Source organism: Pipra filicauda, unplaced genomic scaffold (genome assembly GCF_003945595.2).
Source record: "Pipra filicauda isolate LSUMZ 115617 unplaced genomic scaffold, ASM394559v2 scaffold54_size4384275_pilon, whole genome shotgun sequence".
Taxonomy (NCBI): domain Eukaryota; kingdom Metazoa; phylum Chordata; class Aves; order Passeriformes; family Pipridae; genus Pipra; species Pipra filicauda.
Window position 1 is genome coordinate 2046979 of NW_024104698.1, and position 27068 is coordinate 2074046.

General features: G+C 34.1%; 1 protein-coding gene across 5 annotated transcripts in view; it reads left to right on the top strand.

Moving 5' to 3' along the window:
- MGAT4C (MGAT4 family member C) overlaps positions 1-27068 on the top strand; it is a 343947-nt gene that overhangs the window by 271275 nt on the left and 45604 nt on the right. The window contains exons 4-5 of one of the 5 annotated variants that reach the window (XM_039387266.1): positions 15873-15966; positions 17173-17354. The exons of the other annotated variants lie outside the window; for them this stretch is intronic. The gene's annotated coding sequence lies outside the window, so the exon portion shown is untranslated. The remainder of the gene's footprint in view (positions 1-15872; positions 15967-17172; positions 17355-27068) is intronic. 5 annotated transcript variants of the gene reach the window in all.

The window sequence follows — 27068 nt, forward strand, 5'->3', positions numbered from 1 at the left end:
GCCTTCCAGGCAAAAGATTGTACTAACATGCCCGGAGGCAGATCAATGTATAGAGACATATGTCTATAAAAGGCTAAACTCAAAGTGTTCATGTTCTAGCAAGAATCTAGTTCAGAATGCATCAAGAGAGAGAATATATCTAAAGCAAATTTGTTAACAGATAACTTCTCAGAGGCTTAATAGATCAATAGACTGGTCCCTACTTGAATTTATAATGTGTATAAGGACATCAAAAAAGTATATCCATAACATTGTTAGTAATTCCAAGCTAAATTTAAATCCCTTTTTAAAACTAAAAAAAAAAAAAAAAATAAAAAAAATAATAATAATATATATATGTATATATATATAACAAAATAGATCATTAACAAAAATTGACATCTTCACTTTATGAAGTGTTGGAACATATGGTAAAAGCTCTACAAAACAATACTTTAAAAATAGTGTAATAAACTATCAAGCTTATTGATACCATTATTCTTGCAATTATCCTTCTTTGCTTTCTCCACCTTACTCTAGGCAGGGTGGGTGGAAAGAAAAAGGAAGTTAATAAGTGCTTTCTAATGGCTCTCTTATTCCACTTCTACTGCCTATAAGGATGGTTATTGTCATGTAAGGTAATGGCCCTTGTAACCCTACATTGCTACAAACTATTATGTAGAAGAAAGATAAATATTTTAAATAGATAAGATAAATATCTGAATATATTTCCAATATAATTCTAATTTATAGCTAGTAGTAGCTGAACTGTCTTTTTAAAATCATTATTTTTCAAACTGTAATCCTTCATTTGGTAAATATTTTTTCCTATAGAAATAAATAACACATATTTATATCCCCTGTCAGGCATCTTACCTTGAAAAGTATAATATAATTTAAAGTATGTCACTTCAGCTGAAGCCTCATGGGAGGCACACAAAAGCAACTAGTATTTTCCTCAAGCAATGAAAACACTGAGATTTCTTAGTATCTCAGTTTCACATAGCAACCCACTTGTTGACCCACTTTAAGAAAATTTTGTCCATTTTTACCTGATTTTTGATTTCCAAAACCAAGCAATAAAAGAAAATAATTATTACTGAGACATAATTGAAACTTAATTTCTAAAAGGATTGAGTGAACACAAAGATGAATAGGGCTGTTTTGTATAAAAGCTATTTTATTTTCATATTTTTCCAGTAGCAAGTTGTGTAATGACAATGTGTTTGTTATGACAATATCAATGTCTTAAAAAATTATATTAGCTTCTGTTTAAGTAATTGTTATACATGCCTTATATAATCATTTATAGCTTTATTAATGCTAAAAATAAAACAAAAGTCTAAAAGATTAAACGGATAGTTATAAATCCACAATAACTACGCTAGTATGTAAAAGTGTGCAACCATAAAAAAAAGTTCATTGATCTCCTACTCTTTTCATTGTAATAAAGAATCGAGTCAATATACAGTTGCTCATTTTTTTCTCCAATAAAATGAACTGGGGTATAACACATGACTTGAAAATGTATTTCTGAGCCCCTGGGAGAAGTCTTCAACTCTCACTGAATTGAAAATTGAAAAAAAAAATAAAATATCACAAGAGATGTTTTGTAATGGCATTATTACTTTCTCACCTTCCTTGTATGCCTGTCTTTAGAGAGAATTGCAACATGGAGCTGAGCTCTGAGTCTAGCTTGTTCTTGCTCTCAGCTGCAAAACACAGGGCACCCGATGCACAATTCTAAGACAGAGGTTGGAACTTGGTGGGCAGCAGTACACTGTCCTTCAGCCATATCCTGGAGGCCATGCAAGAAATAGTTTTCTTTTATTGTCTGGTCTTTGTGGTCTCAATGATCCCCAAAGGCCACAGTGATAAAACGTGAAGGAAAGTTTTACAAAACTCAGCACTTTTCTGCAGGGCACTTAGCGTATCTCAGGGTGTTCATCAAGCTTAATGAGTTATAGCTGCATGTTACATTGGCAGAAAGGGATAGTATCAGCCTTTAGAGATACTTGAATTAAAACACCTAAAAACAGAACTCAGTGACAAAACACTTAGAATTCATGCTGTGGTATCTGATAATGAAGTGCACCCCATTTTCCTATTGTAGGTCTACTTACAGTCTACCTATGTTTATAATTATTAGCACTATTTGAGAAATACCCACTTTTCCATTCTATTTTTAAACAACTTTCCTCCCTCAGTATTTTTCCTACTTTTGTATTGTTTAATGACAACTTATGTGCTTAGTTTATATACTGTACTCTTCACCGATATTTATCCAAATAAATAATTAGAGACGTTTTGGTTAAATTTTGGCTGTATTTGCTAAATAGGACTTTTACACCATTTAGACTGCGGAAGAGCCATACGTATTTTCAAATTATTTAGACAATAATGGTACAAATGGATAGCTCAGAAATTATCCAAGTCAGTAATTTAAAAACTTTAATGAATGTCTGCCTAAAAAAGAGTCTTTCAAAAACTAACCTTAAGACTCTTATGTTATTAAGTAGCCAGAGACGTCCAGTAATAGCGTGTTTGAAAATTCTTACAGGGTTACTAATAGATTATAAAATTATTCTTGCCCTGTAACTGTGTAGCAGATATGGCCATAAGTGTAATGGAAATACATATAATGCATACCTTCTCCATGCTGCCTTATATTGGATTAAAGATTTTTTCATCAATATAGCTGTCAAACTAGAATGAAAAGTTTAGTTTGCCATTCCTTAAAGATATGTGGACCCATTTGGTTCATTATACTGGGTTTTGTTTGTTTTGTTTTGTTTTCAAAATGTTTTTCATTGATTTTTTTTTTTTTTTAATTACAACTGCAGTTAGTCTGATTTTTTGAGCAGACTCTCCTATTTACCCACTAGAACTAAACTTTATGTCTAGGAAATTAATCCCTTGATAATTCAATTGCAAGTCAATTTAGTAGTGCCATGATAGTTCTTAAATAGGCATATTACATGCTCCAAAAACAACTGTTCCTTACAAACAAAAAGCTAATCTTAGGTGCTAGTCTAAGGAGAAATATTGTGCTCTCTTTGTAAATTCATAACAAAAATTCAGTCATTGGAGTTGCAGCATATTTTCCCCAAATGAAGATCTGTTCTTTACACTGGAACCAGTTCATTTTTGCCTATCTTATTAACAATTGAACTGTCAAGTGTTCTCTCTGTTCATTAACAATTAACTTTGGGGTCATTTTGGCTTTGGAAATCAGTCAACTGCTATGGAATTGACAGTACTATAACATCACATGATTTAAATACTTCTTGGTAAAGGTACAGTTTATAAGAATGTTATGGATTACGGAAGAAAACTTGATGAAAACACTAAGGAGGAAAGGAACCTATTTTTGAAAGAAATGTTGTATCTGCAAAAGAAACAGTGATTTTCTATGTATCAAAGCAGTATAGAAAATGATACTGAGAAGTAAACCGTGGTGCCATTTCTTCCTCTGAGAAAAATGGCACGTGTTGCAGACCGTGGCACTTCATAATAAGCTGTATAATGGACAGGGCTGGCTGAAAAATGCAAACAAGCAATTTCCAGAACCAGTTAGAGTCATTAGGTTGTAGTATTCACACATTCCTGTGGAAGAAAGCTGCTTAAAAATATTTTATTACAATCATTCACAGATGAAAACTGAGGTTTCTACAATGTTGGTTGGAGTTTTTTTTCCCCACGATAAACTATAAAATAAATACCTGCAAACTTACATATATATGTCTGTTATATGAAAATACTTTCAAAATAATTGTCGTTTTAGTATTTATCAAATTTGAATTGACCAAATCCAATTGCAACTGAGAAGAGTTTCAAGGGAATCAGTTGAACAAAACATTGAACAGCTTCTTACTTTCACTAAAATGCCACTTGGGAACTGTACTCTGAGTAGCTGTTCTCTTTAATCAGGCATGTTTCTTTGTCCAGTGTACCTAGTGGCAGCACTGAAAATATTACAATAGTGAAAATATTAATCTTTCTGTGTTCAGCATAATCAATTGACTCAGAAAATTAGTCCTATAAGTAATAGCAAAATTCCAAAGGAAAACTAACAAAATAATACAGGGAAAAAAATAAATAAAAATAAATAGAGTTTATTTAAAGGAGAACATGGTAAGTCCCCTCAATACATGTTATAATTTTAGGAATTTTATAAGGTGAAGGAGTTTGTAATTTCTAAGCCCATGTCCATATTGCACATGAACAATCAAGAATATATACTTTTTATTAACTTCAATCCAGTACTTATTATCACTCTCATTTAAAGTGATAGGTCGTATTTAGGAATAATATCAGTATCATCTATTAAACGCATGGTTCATATAATAGACTCACATTCCCTTAAAAAAAAGAGAAGAGTTTGAAAACATCCAAACACTGCTGCGGGTCTGAGTGTGCTGTTGTGTATGTTTCTAGAAAGTGCAACTTGCATGAGGAAGAATTAAAAAGAGACAGAATAATTTTACTTTGCTTCTCATTTCAATTAAAAAAAAGATGGGTGGAGGAGGGAAAGGATGAAGAGCAAATTCGTCACTTGGCCAGTTTTACTTCTAGCTGTACACATCTAGGATATGGAAAACTTGAGTGAGAAAGAATGCAATGGTTTCTTCTCTTCAGGTTTTGATTGCCATACCACCATGCAATATTGTAAATGGAGCTTCTGAAGCTCTCACCCAGATTCTCAGTGAAAGCAGCAGTAAACAGAAGTAGTAAGATGGATGTATGTGAAGAGTGGTGAGGAAAAGAGAGTTGGAATGTTTTTGATGGTTTCTATGCCTCACAGAGTGCTGTGTTGTTATCAAGGTATTTATCACTGGATTAAAAAATATCAAAGAGATGAAATATATAAAATATTAAAAGAAAAACTGTTTCTGGAACATAAGTTGTATTGGCGGACAAAAAATTTAGAGCAAAGAAGGAACTTTAAATTTTAGGATGCATTTTTCTGGTGTTCTGTAATGTTCTTTTAAGTTAACTTCAGTAGTCGTTACATGATATGAACTACTAAACTTCATAATGTAAAAATAATGCTGAAACATTTCAGTAGCTTCTACATGTTGCACGCAAATTACTACTTTCCAATTAATAGACATTTTAAAATACAATTGGTATTCTGAGGCTGTAATATGCAATTTGTGCTATGGATATTATGTATTCAAATCATAGATATGAGCTCTAGAGAAACAATTACAATATATGCTGCAAATGCATATTAAAATGTAAATTACATTAAGGACCAAGGTTTAAAAGGATACATAACCCAGGCTTCGATTTTGCACCTGCAGTCATTTCCGGAATCAACAAGGTAGACACATAATTGCAAAACAGATGATTGCATTTGTTGCAACTGTTGAGATAGTTAATTTTCAGGTTTAGTCATCTGGTTACATATTTAAATGCTGTAATTTGTGTCAACAATTATTAATGCATATAAGATTTCCATTACAAAATTTATTTTGCTTTTGTGAACTGGAGTTTCATATCTATACACTGTATGCAAATTGTCTTCAGGTACATTGTTGGTTGAAGGAAAGGGGGATACTTGTAATAACATGAAAAGGAAATTTGTTGTTTTGTTTGTTCTTTTTTTAAAACAAAACACGTATTTATGGTGAAATTTCAGATTATTCTTTTCTGTATTTAGACAAGCTGAAAAATATGAATTTTGATATACAAGAAATGTTTTGGGATAGGGAGGTCCAGAGTCGGTTAAAGCTACTTACAGCAGGTTTTTTTGCAAATTTCCAGCATATTCAAATGTTCTTAGATGCTGTTGGCTAGTTTCATCACTCCTTAGAAGCTGGCTTATTGCTTTTAGGCATTTGACTGTGATCATGTTGTTCCAATAGACCAGCTGTGGTGTGTCAAAGGTGCTAATTTCCACTCTGGATGCAAAAAAATCCCTGTGTTATCAACAGACATCCTCCGGTATTCTTTGCTGTAAGACAGTTTTGCCAGGATCCTACACGAAATCTTAAAATACTAACTTAAATTCAGTAGAAGGTCTGGACAAAATATAATCGAGTTTAATGAAATACTATTTTTAAGTGAAATTTGACTATGTCAGAAAAATTCCATCCAAAACTTCTCATTTCATGTTATCTGACTTTTGAGTTCCCTCATGCAATATTTCTTCAATACTTGTAAAGTTCATAACTGTGAAGATGAAAGAATACCCAGTGAGTCCATCATATTCATGGGTTTTAGCCATCAATGAATGTATTAATTACATTTGGAAAGAGATGGGTTATTTTGAATGCAGTTTTGTTTGGTCTTCTACAGAACCAAACCACAGTTTACGTATTTAAATGAAACGTATTACCTTTAACAGTAATGAGAGGAGCCCCGAAGAGAAGATACAAGGACTCCCTGAAACAACATCTCAGCCTTGGCCATATTGATCACCATAACTGGTCTACTCTGGCCTCCAATCGGGAGGCCTGGAGACACACCATCTATAACACTGCTGTCTCCTTTGAGAACACACGCAGGATCACTCTCGAGGAAAAAAGGCAACGCAGAAAAAACCGTATATTGCAGAATACACCATCTAAGGAGTCTTTCTGCTGTGCCTTTTGCAATCGGATATGTCTGTCACGTATTGACCTCATAAGCCACCAGCGTGCCTGTAGCAAATGTGGATAGAGCCTTCCCAAATCTTGACTTTGTGTTTTCTAGCAGTTATCAGCTGCCAACCCATAGCTCAGTTATAGAAACATGAACACGACACCTTTAGGAGAAACACTAAATGGAGTGATTCTGCAGTGCAGAGGAATGGTACCTTGTCTCACCACAGTGGTTCACTTTCTAAAACAGGCCTAAGAATTCTTTATGCCTTAAATCTCTTATTATATCTATGTTATGGGTTTCTGGTTTGAGCCATGGAAATAGCTGCTTTTCTGGGTACTCAAAATATGTTGTTGGTATCAAATGAAAAAGACCACATAAACTGACTACTCAGGTATCTCTGTTCTTCAGCTTAGAATTCAAACCTGGCAACAAGAATTAGCAAAGTACTGCCAGCACAGGTTAACTGAGGTTCCATACATGTTTACAGATCATGTATGTCATAAAAAATGTACCATAACCAAAGAACTGTGAATGGCTATGGAATTTGCCTATATTCAGAATTAAAATAATTTATAGCACTTGAAAAGTGTTAGGAAAAACAATGGCTAAATTACTATCATCACTTAGGGTAGGATTTAGCACACAGATTAGGACAACAATGGATATCTAGTTATCCATTCGGTATTGTCAATATTTGGAATAGTGTCTCAAAATCTGTTGAGCTGATTAGCTGTTACAGCCTGCCCCAGAAAGGGGAGGGTAACCCAGGTTCTTATTAATAAATCCCTTGGGGTGGATTAGAGTGAAACGACACTGAATAATCGGTGTTTGAAAACATATATATGTAGGGCTTATTTTAGAACAATTTTGTTTCTAAGGTAAACAGGTATGTTGCCATTTTGGGTGTTATCATCTGTATCTATGATCTACAGCAATATGGTATAAAGATAACCTTTAGGGAAAATACATAAGGGAGAGAAAGGAAAACACAGGATAACGGTAAGGGAGAGTAAGGGAAAGAAAAGATGAGAGTTGAAAAATGTATATAATCACCGCCCACGGGGTCCAGTGATGAAAGTTGCAGCTTCCATGTCTGTCAGTTGAAGTGGTGGTCTTAATCCATTGGAGGTTGGGGGAGAGAAGCCCACACACTCAAAGAAGTTATGAGTTATTATATCCACAGATAGTGTCATGGGCCATGCCATGAGTCTCCAACCTCTCCTGGGCCTGTGCAGAGTTCCTGTGAGGACCATGGTGTAAAAGGATTTTTTCTACCTTTCAGGATTAGCAGGGGGATGGGCTTTGATGAGCCAACAGCCTCCTCTTCCCAGCCTGCAAAAGTCCCCTGATGATCCTAGAATGCGTAAATTATTAACTGTTTCAGTCTCTGACATCAGCCACCCAAACAGAGGATTAAGTTCCCCAGAGGCATCCTTTGTCATTGTAAACACTATTGGATATGCTCTTAGGCTTGAAATAACTCTTTATTTGAAAAGGATGAGTGTCTCTGTAGGTTTTACATTATATCTTTTAGCAACATAAGCAGGAGTCAGATGTCCCAAAGGGTCAAAAATGGCACTAAATTCTTGTAATCTAGAATTTCACCTTAAATTTCTATTTTGCTAAACTGTTAGTGGCTGAACTGCTCTTTAATCTCCACTGACTATATTGAATATCACATAGGTCACTTCCCTTTATGAAGGCATTTTGTGTCATTTTAGGTGCTCCAAGTTATCTGCAATATCCTCATGGATTCAAATACAATGCAGAACCTATAGAAGAGCAGAAACCCAATGGCATGGCAGATGGAAAAATCCTTGAGAGAATTTCAGTTGACAATAGATATCTAGTGTGCAAATGAGCTGATCTCTAGTTCACATGTGAATATATACATACAGGCACCTTTGTCCGCAAACAGAATCTCACTCTCAGTGAGCTTCATGGAGCTTTGGAGCTCACTCCCATGAGCTTTTTGGAGTAAACTTTTTATTTTTAATATGTAAATTTGTATGGAATTCTTTTACATGAAGTGAAAGCAACAGTGCTTGGAGAGACATTTGAAAATGAGAAAATCAGCCTGGTGAATATAAAAGTCTGGATCTTTAACTGTTGTAGGTACATGTGGCTTTAGTGCCTTCAGTATGGGTATATTGATTTACATCATATGGGAGCTGACTGAGCTATGACACAAGTACTCAGTGTTTTCTGAGGTCTGCATTCTGTGATGCTGAAAATGAAATCTGTCATGTGACAGAATTAATTATCCTTAAAACTCAGGAGAGGAAAAAATAATTTAAATTATCTTTTACCCAACTTTTTTAACAGCATTTGCTTACAAAAACACAGTTCTTTAATGTTTCATAACTCTAAAATCAGGTATTTCTTGGAAAGGTCTGCCTCAAAATTATTTAAAACTAGCTAAGTCTTCAAAACATAAGAAATCAAAAGGCAGTAATTTTAATGATGAAAATAATGTTTTTAGAAAACAACATGTTCATGTTTTACTATTTAAGAGAGAAAAAAAAAGCTAATTTTATAATTAGGTTTTGTTGACTTCCTAATAGTTATAAGTAGTAACTTGATAATTTGCCACTCATAATTATAATGGCATTTACTCTTAATATTATAGCTCTACTTGTTCAGCTGTAGAATCTCAGAAAAAATTAATTCATAAAAGATCTGAAGTGACTCCTTTTACTTTTTTTGTGATGTCTTCTTCATATGTTCCTGAGCACGTTATTTGTTTGTTTCCTTTATAGAAAACTTAGGAGTACAAATAAAAAAAGCAGTTTTAAACTGATTATTTTACATTACTTTGTTTTCAAATACACTTGTGCAGGTATGAAAAATAAGTACCTGAGATGGATTCACATTTTCCTTCAAAAGAAAAAGCTCACATTTTTGTACTCTCCATGAAGAAAGGTTTTGTGTACTTTATAAAGCCACTGAGTATGGTTCAGACTAGTGACCTGAATCATTAAATGCTGTCAAAAAGGAGCAATATTTTTCTAGTGGCATCAATCAAATAGTTGTGCCCTCTGACATTATTCCTAAAGGACTTCAGAAACTATAGCAGAGAGCTATGGGATGTTTTATTATTGTACATGAAATATTGAGCAGAATTTCTGAGTGGGCAAAGGGATTACATGGTAGACCATCAGCACAAATCTTATATTAATAATATCATACTTTTATATATATATATATATAAACATATATAAACATTGTGGTTTAGAATTTCATTGCTTCATGTAGAAGCTGGATAGGATAACAGCAAAATCTTACAGTTTTGGTCCAGGGTTTGGGGTCAGAAGACACCAAAGAATTAGACTGCAGTTTAACTCTCACAGTAAAGCTCAGTAATTCATAGCGTTAATGATTTCTAACCCAAAATACTATGGCCAGGATACAAATGCATTTTGCCTATTAATGAATAAAAATATTAAATAAACTCTGAAGACATGACCCAATTTTTGCTCTGTGCTAAACACACTCTTGATGCTGCTCAAATACAAAGTCAGAGATAGCAGTAAAAGCGTCTTCTAACTTTTATGACCTTTCCAGCTCTTTAGCTTGATCCAGTGCTGAGATGGTTTCTAATTTATACCAGCTGAAGGGCTACTTAGATCTTGCCTTTCTTCACCTCTGGCATTTGTCCAGAAACAACTAGAAGTAACATGTTGTGAAAAATGTTCAGTATCATTTTTACAGCCCCGGAGAGATCCTTCTGCATTCTAGCATTCAAGATCTCCCTAAGGACATTTTCCTGCACTTAATTTAAGCAGGTGGACTAGAAGCTAAACCCAGTACATTTTTTATATCAGGATAACTTCAAGATATAAAAAACTTTGATCAATAACATAATAAATATTTTAGCTCTCCAAATATAATTTTTGCCTATGATTAGCCTTTTTTTTTTCTGTTAGATAACATAACATTTATGACATCTATCTGTATTTGTAATTGGAAACCTGACTGCCACAGGAAATGATGTGTCATGAGACAGTTAATCTTATATTCTATTTTAAGTGGAGTAAAAATTCACTTTCCTTTATGGCAGATAACATCCAAAAGTACTCTTGTTTTCTTATACTGGAATTCCAACGTTAGTGGAACAGTGAAAAGATGCTGATATCCTGAAGACTTCTGGCAAAGAGAAACGCATAGGCAGGGACTACAAAATGGTCATGAAAACATGTAATATCGCCATTTAAATGAATTTTATCTCTACCTTGATTAAATCTAATAACTACTCGTTAATTTTGTTACCTTCTTCAGGTCAAAGGTTTTTAGGAATGATTTAGGTAGCCAGATTTTGAATAAAAAGAACAAAGCTTAGAGCTAAACAGTGTATTAGAATTCAGCAGGACTAGATTTTAGTATAATTTTATTAAAAAAATGCAATAAATTGCATGAATGCAAGCAGCTATTCAGTAATAATTAATATACAATAAAAATTATCTGAAATCGGAGCTGGTTACTATTCAAATAGCAAATACTTTAAAACAAGACATTTTTTCATCATCAAAATATCTACCTGCAGAATTTCCAGAAAATCCTTTTTATTTCACTACAGGTGAAACCATGTTCGCTGCCATAAAGTAAGGGGAAATACGACTACCTGTGAAAGTTAAAAAGAAAATTACAATGCCCAAAAAATGTATTTTTATTTATAATAAATGGTCTTTCGTTCATTGAGTAATGTGGATTTTGATGCATGACTAAGAATCTCAATATAAGTTACAGCTTTTTTGTGTTTGAAATTTTTATAGCAATGAATATATAAAAAAAAAACCCACACAAAATGAATGGTAAAATATACGATTAACCCCAGGCACCTAGCTTTGCCATTAAGTGATAATTATGTAAGTTTTCCATAGATATTTTTTACAGTTTTCTGTGCTTTCTATTGATTTTTTTTTTTTTAGTATGCTAGTATGTTATTTGTGTGAGTATGGGAAGGTTCAAAAAGAGTCATCTTTTTTTAAAAAAAAGAGTAAGAGCCAAATCTTTTATATGTGCTTTCATAAAAGAAGGGTAATATGCCTATTCTTCTTGGTATGAAGACGAATAATTCCCATTAGCCATTCTAGCAGTGCAGTATCTGCACAGAAGGGGAAATGGACCCTTTCTGACAACTTTTCCCCAAAAAAATCAAGCAGGTGATTGTTTTTGTACTCCTTGGAACAGTTACTACTTGAAGTAGACTAACTCTGACATTAATTGATAAAGTAACATCGATAAATAGATTAAAAACAGTAAGCATTTTTAATCTTTTTATACAAGCTGTAATAATCTAATACTATTTTGAGTCATATAAAATAATTATACAGTTGTACACCACTCCGATTAGCCAAAATAATTTATTGAGAAATTGTTTTCTACATGTATGTTTATATGAATATATTGTAAGTAAAATTTAATGAATGTTTTTCTAAATTATGTCAAAAAATGTTCAAATTAAGAGGATTCAAAGGTATCAAAAACCAGGGCCTTTTTCCACTCTCACACCAAGTTTCTCCATTGCTCGAAAGATAACTTGTGAAATCTTTGGTAAAATATTGCTTTGAAACAATATAAAGAATGTCAGGTTTTCACTTTTTCTTTCCTGAAGTTTATAATTTAAAAAATAAAATTTAAAATAAATCAATATACTATCTTTTTTGCACAAAGATAAAATCAGTGTTATCAAATGGTTGGATTAAAAGCAATAGCAGCTATTTTTACATTAAATTTACAATAAATGAAAATCACTACATTTAGTAACTTGCTTATGGTTTCCAGTTCAACTGTCATACTCAAATCTCTGACTTGAATTTATATGCTTGATTTGGTTTTTAGTCCCACCTGGGTTTTTTTAATACTAAGTCTGTATGTGCATAAGCATATTGGCTTATTTGTTCCTAAAGTTACCCTAGGTCTGCTATACAATGCAATGGTAAAAAAACAAAACATGAATAGTCATAACATGCTACAACTCTGCCTGTTTATCTCAGTGGATGGATTTTTTTTTTTTTTCCTGTGGTAGTCCAGCATTAACAGTCTGGGAAATATTATAAAAGAAAGAATGTGGCTTACATATGTACTTCAAAATAAGTATTAATCAGACTCTTCCATGATTATTGAAATTTAAGGCAGACTGTGAAAATAAAAGTAACATTCACTGAAGTATAATATTTGCAATGGCAAAAAGAGCCCTGTTACACATTCACTTGAATAACCTTAGGATAATAATATTAATAAAAGATGTGTCTGAAATCAGTACATTGGTTAGTTTATTTCTTTTATTGATCTCTGAAAAGTTTCAGGTTGCTTTTTTATGTTTCTATCTATGCCCTGAGGGTTTCCTAACAAAAAATAAGGCAAGTCTGTTTAATCATGAATTGTATCCAAAAGGCACTGAACAGGTAATTGTAACCCACTTCCAGGAATGTCATGAAATGTTGCCGCTGGTTGTATAATGAACTTCTATTTATGTCATTGACGGTAGCTATAATCTGACAGGGAAAGAAACCTCTTTTTTCTCTGATTTCATTTTTGCATGAAGAAAAAAAAAAGAAGAGAAGAATAAGGTGTTATCAAGAAAAAGAAACAATGAGAAATTTTTCTTAATGCACATGTGGAACTGTATTTGCTTATACACTGCAGTTTTAAGGCTGCAATGTAAGAGTGTGCAATTTTACAGGAATTATGGAGAAAAGTTAAAACTGAGTGATTGGAAGAAAGTATTAAAACCAACTAGCAATAGGTCAATATTAGCATATTTTGTGTCTGGGGAAAGGCAAGTTAACATACATGGCATTTTGGAAGCAGTCACGACTTGACAGGTAGTAAACCACAGGCTAAACTCAGGAAGAAGAGAAAATCCTATTCAGAATTGTATGCTTTACAATACAAATTTTTATGGATCACCTATTAAATTTCTTCATTTGATAACCTTTATTAAAGAGTCTTTTAGAAACTAATCCCATTTGCCATTTTCAAATAAAACTTCCCTTGACCTCAATGTCTGAGCGTATACTCAGTTAAAATCTCCACTCTCTGACTTATTCAAGTTGCTGTATGCTAGCAAAGCATACAATTGAACTGGATTTCATATCTCTCTCCCAGTAAGAATCACAGAACAGTTTGCTTCAAAAACATTAGCAAATAATTATTGCAAAACAAACAATAGAAAATTACTACTTATAGCTATGGACTTGTGAACATCAATGTAAAAATAACCATATATTTAAAAACTGTCTACAAACATACCCTACAATGGTTCACTGTTGTTTCTACCTAAAATCATTTGTCACACTTGTTAAACGTGCTTTCTAATCTTGATGGAGACTTAATCAAATTGCCTATTCCAAGAGTCAGCTCTACAGAAAAATGTTTGTGTAATGTAGGACAGCTTTAGGATCTGTTATCCAGGTAGATGCCATCCAGGTAGCTTGCTTTCCCTCTGATAAATAGAAGAGTCTACAAGAAGTTTCCTAGACAGGGTACTCTGAAAAACGCAGATCAGACAGGATTTGAGAGTGAAATAGACTTCCTGTAGATGGCGAAGTAGTTCCAGGAGCTATAGCAACTTCTGTGTACAGAAATGTAATGTAATTAAAATCTTCATTTTATCACGGTTTAAATTTGATAGTTCATTCCAGTTTAACAGAAAAATTCCCTTAGTTATTCCATTTATTACTGGCATACTGTTTTTGGAGATGATTACTATGCCGATATTTTTCTGCTATGATCTTATCCAAATGAACCTCTTTCTGTATCATTTGCAGTTAGCTTTGTATCAGATCAATCACAAGATGACTGACAGTCATAAGGAAGGAACAAGAAAAATTATTTTAATAAGTTAAAATAAAAAGTACAGTAACAGATTCCTGTAGAGCTGAACACAAACCACAAAAATATGGATATTATCTGTATGAATAAAGAGAATACAAGATACAGATGAGAATAAACCTTACAAATAGACTGAGAAGTGTAGGCAAGGGATGGCATAAGAAGAATTTTAAGAAAGAGGTAAACATGTGTTGTGAGTTAACCCTGTCTAATAGTCAAATAAATGCCCATCCAGCCAGTCACCCACTCTCGCCCTGTGACACAGGGCCACAAAACACAACGAGAAAGATGATGGATCCAGATGAAGACAGGAAGATTGCTTATCAAGTACCTTCTTGAGAACAGACTCAACTTGAGGAAAATTAATTGAATTTATGGTCAATTAAAACAGTAGTAGAAACAAGAGTAGTGAGAAATTAGAACAAAAATATTAAGATGTTGCTTTCCTTCCTCTTTCATAGGCTCAGCACTCAACTTCACTCCTCCACTTCCAGCTTCAACACCTCCTACCCCAAGGGGCTCAGGGGGATGGGAAGCAGTCAATAACAATTCCCGTCTACTTCTCCTTCCTGCTCATATTTTTCCTCTGCTTCAGTACCTAGAGTAACTCCTTCTTCTCTGACCATAAAACAAGTTCCCTCTTCTTCCCTCTCCTGTTTTCCAGGTTTTTTTTTTTTTCCTCACTCTGCTCACTGGCATTTCCCCCCATCTTAAATGCATTTCCCTGAGGTGCCACCACCATAGGTCCCTCCTCACAGAGGCCCCTGCAACTCCCACTGCCAGTGCCAGGGCACCTGCGCCCTGGACAATATGTAGTAAAAGTTGAACAGGTATAATAATGATAGGACTGAGACAGATGTAGTGATGAAGCATACTGGCAGATTTGGAACAAAAAATAACAAGTCCTCTTAAGGTTTTTTTTATGATTAGTGTATCAAAAAGATAAACAGCAACAAATGTTTTACATAGGAGGCAACCAAGGTAATCGAAGGCTAATAAGTGCCAGTGGCTATTTTTAAACCTATTAAAAATGGGTCTGTAGGTGCTATGAAATGAATGTGTTTCTTCGTGCATCCACACGGAAACAAATATCTCAAACACAATGAAGACAAAACAAAGGAGAAAGAAAACATGCGAAAACTTCTGACCAATAAGATCAATACATCTGTTTTCAGTTCTTCCAAAACTCTCTTGATTTCCACAATGATTTGCTCCATGCTTTTGTGTTCTTTAATAAAATTGTATTTTATTAATAGCGGATAAATAACTAGGACATATTCCCTGGTATATTTTGTAATTATAATACCTGTGAGGATGAGAGAAATAGGAAGCACACCTTTTTTTGAAAATCATAGGAATATTTAGTTTTCATGCTTATTGAGAAAAAAATTAAAATTAGGAATATTAGGCTCAAGAATACGTGAAAAATCAAGTGGTGACTTGAAATGTTTTTATCTTTCCTGCAGAAAATAACCTCTTATGGAATTTTCAGAACTTCCCCTGACTGGCAGCTGCTGGAGGGCAAAGACTAGGTCCACAGTCAGACACCTCATCTTTTAGGTCAGATAATTTTTTTTAGATTCATCATTTAGATTAATTCACTTTGTTATTGATCAAACATAGCTTTAATTTTATAATTTTAAATATTAATATTGTTTATTGTTCTGAATTCTGATTTTTTTAATCAAATGCCATTCAGTAAAATTATCTGAAGTTTATTAATTAAGAAGGTAAAGTCAGATTATTTAACATATGCCAAGTGATCCCTTTCTCCAGCAAAATTTTGGGAATAAATTTTTTCATATACAGAAAATGAAATCTTTATTTTTGCTTTCCTGTAATCTGTCATGCACTGGCTTTGGGGGAACAGTTTTCCAAATAGGTAAAGGCTGTTTAATTTTGTTTCTAAATAAAAGGTAATTATTGTCCAGGTCTGCATCAGCCATTTAAGATTTAACTTTTTCCTTGAGCTATGGTTTGCCACAGACTATCATAGGAATGATGAAATATAATAAAAACCCCAAATTTTCTTTTGCTATTTCTAAACTATGAAATCAATGTAAGTTATATTGTAGGGTCTACCATAGGATATATAGAGATATCCACTGTTGGCTCTGGAGGAAAATGCTTCAGGAATGTAGTAGACTGATGTTTGATGTGAATTTACCACCTAAAAATATCATAAAAATACTCTATTCTTATTGTAAATCTGACTTGATAGGAATTACACAGTGCAACTTCAGGGTTTATATGCCTTTGGTTAGGCAATTTCCATCAATAAAGCACACACTTTGGAAAAAAAAGGTAGGTTTTCCACAGGAATAGATTTTTGTTGTGATCAGCAGTGATTTATTCCTGAGGCATAGCTTCTCTCCCAACTCTGTTTTACCTCAGGTTTCTGTCAGAATCAAGTAGTTTCAAACCCTACAGTAGAAATTTAAGAGGTGGTTCAAGCAGAATGGTTTCTCTCAGTATTTGATTGTTGGTAGCCGAGATTTCTGGGTATGCATTTAACTTCCTTTAGGTATTTATAATGTCAAAAAATATGGCATATAAATAACAAGAGATTCTAAGAATAGTGATCTTTATAATTACAGTGCTTAGCTGTCATCTTCTCAATATGGTTGGAAGATCATCAAACACATTTTCCAGCCTGGCCTGAGGTCCAATTCAGCTCATCATTATTTTTGACTCTCTCTGCCTTTTTCCCATGCACAAGTGGAAATAGCTGCCCAAGTTATGTTTTCTTCTGCTTTTTTTTCAAAGCCTGACAGAAAATCAAGCTTCCAGTGGGCAAATAGGGTTCTTCTGCCAAGGGGTTAGCAAGCAGTTACTGAGAAAGACATGGACAGCAGGCATCGCCAGGAGGGTATTTCTCAGCATGGGGGAATGACAATCAAGAAAAATGTCCTGAATCAGAATTGAGGACATGGATTAACTATTTAGAGGTGAGATTCCTATGTGAAAACTATGCAGGCTCTTTATAGGCTATTACTTAAATGCTGTAATCTTGTTCTCAAGGGGTTTTTCTGCATACTTTATTAAAAGGGCTTATATTTTATGCCTGGACACAAATTCAAATGCTTCTCTAGTACCATAATTTACTTAAATTGATAGCTAAATGTGTTTGTCTTTTGATTGTTCTGTTCTGTTTCTTACATAGTGTTTAGATAATCTATTTCTGTGATGTACCAGGTATGCTTTATCTAATAAAATTCTACAATATTTAGGTATCATTATGCATGTAGACAGATTGCACATATAGAGAAGATGCATGTATAGAACAAGGTGTGACTAATATTTAGTCCAAAGTATTAGCTTTTGTTCTATAATGCGTTAATATCCATCAAACTAAATTATTAGTAACATTTTAGTAGAATACAAGGCAAATACGTGTGTAACAATGTCACAGGAAATAATATTATCTCTGTCAGAAGTTTGGTTTGTATGAAAACAGGAAAGACCTTTAATAAATGGAAGACTTATCCAGCAGTAATCTTAGAGTAAGACAAGAAGGACACTCATACTACTGCAAATATTTGTCAAAGCTGTCTGATTCATCCTCCATGGACAACAAATGCTTTTAAGAATTCCCTGTGATGCATGTGTAAAATATCAGCTTCCCAGTTCCCACTGCTATCAGTCAGATTCTTCTACATCTCAGAATCAAACCCAATGGCAGTAGCTTCAGCCTTTTTTTTATCAAAAAAGAAAAAAAAAAGGATAAATTTAGCTAATTTAGAATATGCTTTCATGAAATGAACCCAATTAACCTGACTGTAGTACATTTGATATTATTTCCAAGTCCATTCAGTGAAGCTTGTCACTAGTTTAAAATTCTATATCCATTTGGGAAGTATTAAAAAGTGCTTAGGTTTGCTTCATAATAAGTCAAATTCCCATTAAATTGCTGTTTTAAGTCTCCTTCAGCTATTTCTTATATTAAAAATAATTGTGAATTAAGTGTATGAGAAAAGAAGAGAATGCATTTTTTCTTAATCATTTTTTGTTCTTCATTATCCATGTACATTAATGGAGTTTTAATTTGTTGTAACACCGAACTTTTACACTTCATTAAATCTATGTGCCAATAATTACGGGCCTTATTGATTTCTTGTCTTTTTAGCTATTCAAGAGCTCTTCAGGGTTTGTCTCCCCCTGGATTGTTTTTCTCACATTGAGATGTCGCTGCTAATCTTTCAAAAGAGAGGTTGAAAACATTTCAGCTTTCTGTAATACATTCTCATCTTCTTTACCATGTTGCAATTAATTAGATGAACTCACAAGATTTTTTCCCATGCATAGAATAATTTAGAATTTTCTATGATGATTTTTCTTTAGCAAAAGATTAAAAAAAATCTCAGTGGTCTTACAATATGCAACAGAGTACATTTGTAGCACGACGATTTAGTTTTTTACATTAATTCAGAGCAAAATAACCCAGTCAGACAGATAAGGATTACACAGATAAGGATTAATATTCAAAACCAAGGAAAGGATTTAAACTGCCAAAACAGAATGCAGGTATATAGTTCCCTATATACAAAGCACTGATTTCTTTTAGTTTATTGACAACTTAATCATGTAAGTGTCTAAACTCACTAGGCATAGCTGATTTGACCTAGAAGCTTCATAGAAGTACAATTACATATTGCAAAAGTCTAGAGCAAATCAAACCCAAGCATGCTGGAAATTAAACTTGTCTACAGCATGTGAGATCTAAAAGCTTGACAGAATAGAGCTGTTTCTTTTGGAGGACTTAGAACTTTTTAGGGCATATTAACATGCTAAGATTACTGTGTGGTTTTGTTACTACTTTTGTGTCCTTTTTTTGTGTTTTTGTTGTTGTTGTTGTTGTTTGTTTGTTTGTTTTTGCTTGTTGGTTGGGTTTTTTATGTTATGTAACTGTGTAACTCAGAAAGATACCTCACTACAAACATGCATGTTATCTAACTTCTACTAAAGTGTGGAAGTATATCACTTTGAAATGTAAGTATATATTTAGCAAATTTACTGAGGACTGAAAATTCTTAGATCTGCCCTTCTTAACCTAAATCTTCATACCCAGTGCTCACGACCCTTACTTTTTGAACACAAGTCTCCTTACCTGTACACTTTCAAATCCCAGGCTATCACAAAATCCGATCTGTCCTTTCTTAATAATTAAATCTTTCTGTCAATGTTCAATCAGATCCTTCCATATTTTTTTCTTTCAAATCAAATCAAGAAACAATTGCACCCTGATACATTCTCCAACCCTGATATTTCAGGTTAAAGCCACAGAGTAGTACAGGGCTCTTAAGCAAAAGGTAGGGAAATGTGTTATGAAATCTCACACTTGTATTTCAAAACTCCGTACTGACTGTGTTTTGATACATAAACCAGCATTTGATTTCTTATGAGGTAGATTAAATCAGTATTCAGGATGCATTTTCTTTAAGTTCTATAGAAAATGCTGTTTAATGCATTGAACAGATGCAACTTCATGGACTCAGTTGATCATCACATATGGAATACTTGATAATAATGGCATTGTATTGCTTAGGACAATGGCAATGATGTCTGATATCATTTGCCCAGGGCTGCCCCTTCAAATCCAGCCCAGTTTACTAGTGTTAGAATATCGTCATTTTACAAATACCCCCATGCAGTCCAGTATTAAGTTCCTTGTCATTCTCAATTGTTTCCCTCATGGACAGATATGCAGATCATAATTGGCAGTTTTACCGGCAAATCAGAAGAGGTCGAAGACTGAGCAATAAGGGAAGATAAAAACTCTGGTATCTTTAGATGCCATTTTTCCTCTTTGTGTTTTGATTCCATGTGGGCTAACAGTTGAGAAGATAAGAATTTTCTTTTGAATGTACATTTATCCACTTCATTCCCACAGCCATTCTAAAGAAATTCTCACTCTAGAGCAATCAGAAATTATATGAATAAGATTAAAAATCTTTCTGAATGTTAACAAGAACTAAGTAAGATCAAATGATTATTTGGTCTTCAAATCAAGTGGATATTGAGCCCTACAGAGTATAATAATAGAAATATTAATTTTTTTAATGCAACAAAAATATTGCCTTTTTTTCCTCTACAACTCACAAGGAAAAGTAAGAGATTTTAAATTTTTCAAATGGGGAGATTAATAGAGATTTTTTTTTAGATGGGATTTGTGCTTTAGCTTACTCCACTAAATGTCACATTTCCTCAGTTTTCAGAAATCAAAACACACAAGAAAATTCCAGAAAATCCAGGTAGCCAGACAAGACCCCAGTGGTGCTATATTTATAATTAAACTAGAAACACTGATAGGTGTTTTTTAAGAAAACATTTTTAAGAAGATATCTTCTTTAAGAGGATTATTTTCAAGTAATTATTTCTCCATTGTTTTATTATAAAAATATTATAAAGACAATATTATAAAATTACCTGAAGTCAATGGATTGTCACACCTGCTATTTCTTTTCTACCTATGAACCTAACTGTCCTTAGAAAGTTGGAAATTAGATTGTACCAAAATATTTATAGAGAAACATGTGTTGGGAAATATAGTGTTTTATTATCCTATAAGTTATCATCATGGCTGGGCTTTGCGAACGAAGATTTGGGAAGGCTCTATCCACAATTGCTACAGGCACGCTGGTGGCTTATGAGGCCAATACGTGACAGACATATCCGATTGCAAAAGGCACAGCAGAAAGACTCCTTAGATGGTGTATTCTGCAATACACGGTTCTTTCTGCGTTACCTTTTCTCCTCGAGGGTGATCCTGCATGTGTTCTCAAAGGAGACAGCTGCATTATAGATGGTGTGTCTTCCAGGCCTCCCGATTGGAGGCCAGAGTAGACCAGTTGTGGTGATCAATATGGCCAAGGCTGAGATGTTGTTTCAGGGAGTCCTTGTATCTTCTCTTCGGGGCTCCTCTCATGCGGCAGCCGGTGGCAAGTTCACCGTAAAGCAAGATCTTAGGGAGGCGGTGGTCCTTCATCCTGGAGACGTGCCCTGCCCATCGCAGCTGTGTTCTCATCAACATGGCCTCAATACTTGTGATAGCTGTTTGCTCTAAGTAAATATATAAATAATGTCTCAATATTTTTCCTAGTATTATCCCCCTCGTCAGAACTGGACTGTCTGATCTTTAATTCACCAGGTACTGCTTTTCTCCCTTTATTAATGAGACATACTATATCTTTTCTTCACCTAATCTCAGTGTTCTCTTTCATACAAGAATCTTTCTAATCTCCATAAAATGTAAGAATAAAAATTCAAAGATAGGTTGGGCTTCTTTTTTTTCAGGATTCATGGGTAAATTACTATGAGATCTTTATCTTTAAATAATTTATTAGAATTGGGTTTAATCTGTTCTTTCTTCTGGTATCTATTTCTATCCTTTCAATCTTTCTTTTTTTTTTTTTTTTTTAATTCTCATGTTTATTTTGAGTGTCTGACCATAGCATTTTCTGTAAAACAGAGAGGGAAAAAGGTTTCCGTCTCCCTCCCTGATAGGTAACGGAACTAGACTTTCTTTTTCTCTTCTTCTTAGTGTGTACTGTATTATCATCTCTAATCTCTACGTTTTTAATGTTCTCAAAGAACTGTAACTCTTTTTTTCTCCTTAACATTCTGACTTTATCCTTGCATGCCTACTTGCCCTATATCTTCATAGTCATCTGTAGTAATATGTGATTGCTTCTATTTTGTGAATGACCTTTTTGATTTCAGTGTCATCAAACTATTACTGGAGCAGTTAAATATACCTCTTCTTATGGCTTACTCTTGTCTATGGACTGAATTCATTAGCTTTTGTATACCTCCTGAACCCGTGCTGTGTCATGGCCCCATCCCCCCTTCGGATCGTGGCATATGACGCCCAACATGGCACATGAACCCACAACCCTGAGATTAAGAGTCTCATACTCTACCGACTGAGGGACTGTGGCACAGCACGGGTTCAGGAGACAAGGTAGGGTGCAGATGGAATGCTTTACTGAAGCGTGCACGTGATTTTTTATCAGCTCAGGAGGGGAAAGGGCCAGAACATGGGCTGGAGCACGAGACAGACAAACAGGGGAACAAATCAGGGTAGGGACACAGGCAAAAGGGGGAGGAAAAGGGCAAATGGTAACTGTCTCCTTTCTGCTGCTTCTTCAGCCTACTAGAGAAGGGATCGGGGGAGCAGGGAGCAGGCAAACTCGTGGGGAGCCCGAGCATGCCCAGGTTATGCACTTTGTAGTGTGGATACAATGAAACCACATAATAACAGTAAAGTCCATATAATAACTGTAAGGTCCATATAACAAAGTCCTGTCAATTGCTGTATGCCTTTCTCCATGCCTGGAACTGTTCCCATCCTGAATCTAGCTCCTTCACATAGAACTTTTTAGTGAGTGAGTGCAAGCTTACTGTATTCCCTTTTTGCTACATAAGATTAATTGACATCAGCCTTTCAAAGTGTATTATTTTCCTTTTCAACCCTTTTTCTTTCTAAGTACTTTCATGAAAATTACTTTCAGTATTCAAGTTCTCAGGATCCTCCATTTTTAAGTCACAAAAATAAAAAAATCAATTTAGCTGAGTATTGTATATTTATAATTTCCTTCACTTACTGAACTGAAATGTTAAAGTGCTAAGAATTTCCCATGTCAGTGAACCCAGTACATTGCACTTGAGTAGCCTCACAACCGCTGGTTTAAACTGGTCCATCTTGGTCTTAAACAGCTTGGATTTTAATCCTTTAACAGGTATGGGAAAATTGTTATAGAATCTTACCTTCTTGTAATTCACAATTTACCTGTGCTTATTTTATGCACAAAATTCTTGTGCCAGTTGTATTCTTCATTCAGCTTATTTCTTGTACTTCATGCTGACTCCCTATTCCTTAAAAAAACATCAACAACATAAGAATATACTGAGCTGCTTACTGTGTTGTATTTTTCAAAAAGAAGATTTAAACATTGATTCCAGCCAGACTTCTAAGATTTGTATTTCTATCATATTGTATCTCTAGGAGTGGAGTTGAATCAATAAGAAGAATGGGTTAGAGTTTGAATTTCCTTAAAGTTACATTCCCATTACCAAGGAAGTTTGAGATCTGGGTTTTGTAGTACTTGAATCTTTTGCTACAGTCAGAGTTGTCTTCTGGTCATTAAAGTCAGGGTAAATCCACTTGCATTTGTTCCACATGCGCATTGATGTTTCTGTAATTAAATATTGTCTCATAGAATTTATCTGCTAAAAATGGAGAGTCTTTTCAGATAAAATTTTTTCAATTCTCTGACAATCATGATGGAAAATACTACTACAGCATTAATTTCTTGCATTTAATATATATGACTGGGATGAATATAGGATAAAATTTAACTCATTAGTTTACATAACTGCAGTCACTACAAGGATAAAAATCCCTGTATAATATTAAGCACTAAATGAAGCAGAGGAAACAAGAACAGCATTAAATTACACAATACAAATAGCAATGTTGTTAATTACATTTTAATTCAACTGTCTTAGTTTGCATTAAAGTTGCACCTGTGGGAAGATTACATTAGCATCTCTTTCACACCAGATTGAAAAAAAAAAAAACCACAACCAAGTTACTTTTCTATCAAGCAACCCAGAACAAAACGAATACAAAAAATATTGAACAATGTGCCATTATTTTATCTTCTGCAACCTGAAAATTACTCTAAACTGCTCAAGCATAAGCACTTAGTATGTATACTCAGTTTTGAACTTTTAAATGCCATTTACCATTCTGCTTTTTGTAAAATAGTCATTAGTGGAGCCAGATGAAACATAGAATGCTTTCCAGACAAAACTTTCACCTTTGAATAATGTCATTATAGTTGTTATCTTTTCCTGAACGATTTCTGGAATATGGTGGGTTGTTTAAAAAGTATATGATTTGCCCACAGATAGTGTTTCTGGGAAATCCAGGAAATAAAATAGTAAGGAAAATTTAGTCTGATTTTTTCAGCCTATGAAACTTAGACTTTCCTTGTTGAGACAAAATGACTACAGAAGACTACATTCTCTTTTTGAAGTGTGAGTCCATATTGCCTCATATTCTGAGCTCCAGACCACTTCAGAGTGAGGAAAGATTGTCAGGACCTTAATGCCAGCTCCAGTCCTCTTTCAGGTGCATGGCCCAGAACTGGCCTAAAAAAGCCTGCTATGCTACAGCCCCATACATAGAAGATACTTTTAGTTTTGAAGTCTTATACTGGACATCAGTGTCAGCGTTTGGGCAGTGGAAGCTGAAGAGTCCAAGCAAAATGCATGGCAAGAAGAAGGGGAGTTTAGACAGTTTATATCTTCATTTCTCAACACATGAGTCAGGAATTAAAAACAAATATTTACTGGTTACAAATTAAATTAAGTAAAATTTCCCAAATCAAGACTATTTTTACCAGCAACAAAGCTCATATTATGTTAAGGCCAAATCAAAAAGGCGAATGGAAAAAGGTATGGTCATGAGACTTGGCATGCTTGAGCCTGGCCATATTGCCCTTTGACAATGTAATTGGAGGTTCATTATTCTATGGATTTGCTACATAAGTAATCAGAGACAACCTCTATTAATAACTGATTAGTAGTCATGCTAATATTCACTGGTGCTTGTTCTCCTGAGTGGTTATCAAAGAGCAAATTATAGTACAGCTTTTAGAACAACTGCAGTTTTCACTAGCACTTGGGGAAAGCACAGTACAAAGTTTCATACTAAATCACACAGTGATTTAGTATGAATACTTTTTTTGTTCTGCTTCCATGAGTAGCTTCATTAGCTCTAATATGACATTAATACCAGCTAATGACAGTAGATTCTAGTGTGTTATCACTGATGGATGAGAGGTGTGATCGCGGATGTAAAAACAAACTTTTTTTTTCCCTACTCTGGATAACTCAGCATTTCTTGAAGTAACATTGAAACACCCATCTCCATGTCTCTTCAGATGTGGTCGGATTTTAGCAGTTCATTACATTCACAGATTAAATATGTGATTATTATTTCAGTTGAGTTTATAGCACGTTCCAAGTACATTTGGAATCACAAAAATAAGTTGAATGCTATCTTCAAGACTGAGGTATCACTAAACCACTTACTTCAGCACTTGAAAAACTGTCAATTTTTTTTAATTACAATGTTCATTTAATAATAAGATACATGTAAGCTAAGAAAATATATGAAGACATCCTGGTCAGGTGCCTCTACTATTGATTTTATCAGCACTTGTATGTGCTCAGCATCAAGAATACAAATGAAGGCTGTTGATTGTCTTCATATCTTTCATTTTGAATAAGTGCACAAGTTAAAACTAAACCATACTATGTTTAACATTTCAGAAACTAGGTGGTCTGGGATAACATTCTACAGACTCCTTTTATTTTGGTGTTAGCTCTAATTCAAGATATGTGGCTAAAAAGCATTGCTAGCCAATAAATTTCTTTTACAAAATTAAATAAAATGCTGGTCCTACCCTAACTTCTGGTAAGTCATACTCAAATGGGGGACTATCAACACAGAAACAAGGATTGAGCAAATGGAGCAGCCATAACACTTCACTAATCCTGGAGTTGCCTCCTGTCTCATGACTGAAACTAATGTGCAATATACTTTAGGAAAACATGCTCATTTTTCCTCATGGGAAATACTTTGCCTTCCTATCTGCAGCAGAACATGTCGACTTTTTGTTCACCAATTATGGAATTAAAGAGCAACTCATTGTTCCCTCAGGATAAGTGAAAACTTTTGTCTATATTACTATCATTCTAGTTATATACTAGGGGCCAAGCCAGGAGTGAACAGGCAGTAGTGATGACAGTGAAAAGACAGTTGAGGTATTTCCTAATTTTTGACTGCTTGAGTTTCAGCAGTAATACTGAATTTTTGATGCAATTTTGTTTATAATAGTAAGTAATTGGATTAGTTTACTTGTTTGTGTGTCTATTAGCTGTCTTTTCAAAGCAGAGAATCAAATCAAAAGTCCTTTTATTTGTTTTTCTTCTTTTCTCTTTAGAGTGATGTAACATTCCTGTTTCTTTTATAGATTTGTCAATCATTCTTTTCAGCGTTCTTATCCTTGCTTGTGGCATCTGAATTCTGTTCGCTTAAAATTTGAGTCTTTTTTCTTATCATCACTTGTCCACTACTTCTTTTTAGCTCCAAGTGTAGGTCATTCTTATGTTGTATGTGATCTTTCATTTCTGTCCACGAGTAGAGAGTGTTGAGTTGAGGTCACTGATCACATGTGCTCAATTCGGGAACTGTTGCACATGTCAAGGTTACATTCCAATTCTAATTTCAAGTATTCTTTTAATTTTCAGCAACTGTTTTAGTGAAATCTGTTTGTGTCCCTTTTATAGTTTTCTAGGATTAAATCTCCATAATTCTTTTACAGCTATGGCTATATAAAATGAATAATACTGGGAAAAAAATAGAAGCAAATGTTACAACATATATATTTATTATTGGTGTATGGGGTAAAAGGTATCATATTTTCTAAAAGTGAGCAGCTATATATACATAGGTACATATACATACATTTATGGCCCACTGCTAAACCGAATATATTCACCTTCTTATTCAATGCTAGCTAAAGCTTGTTTTCAGAACTGTATAGTATATTTAAAAAAAACCCCTACACTGTTATTTAGTATGCATAACA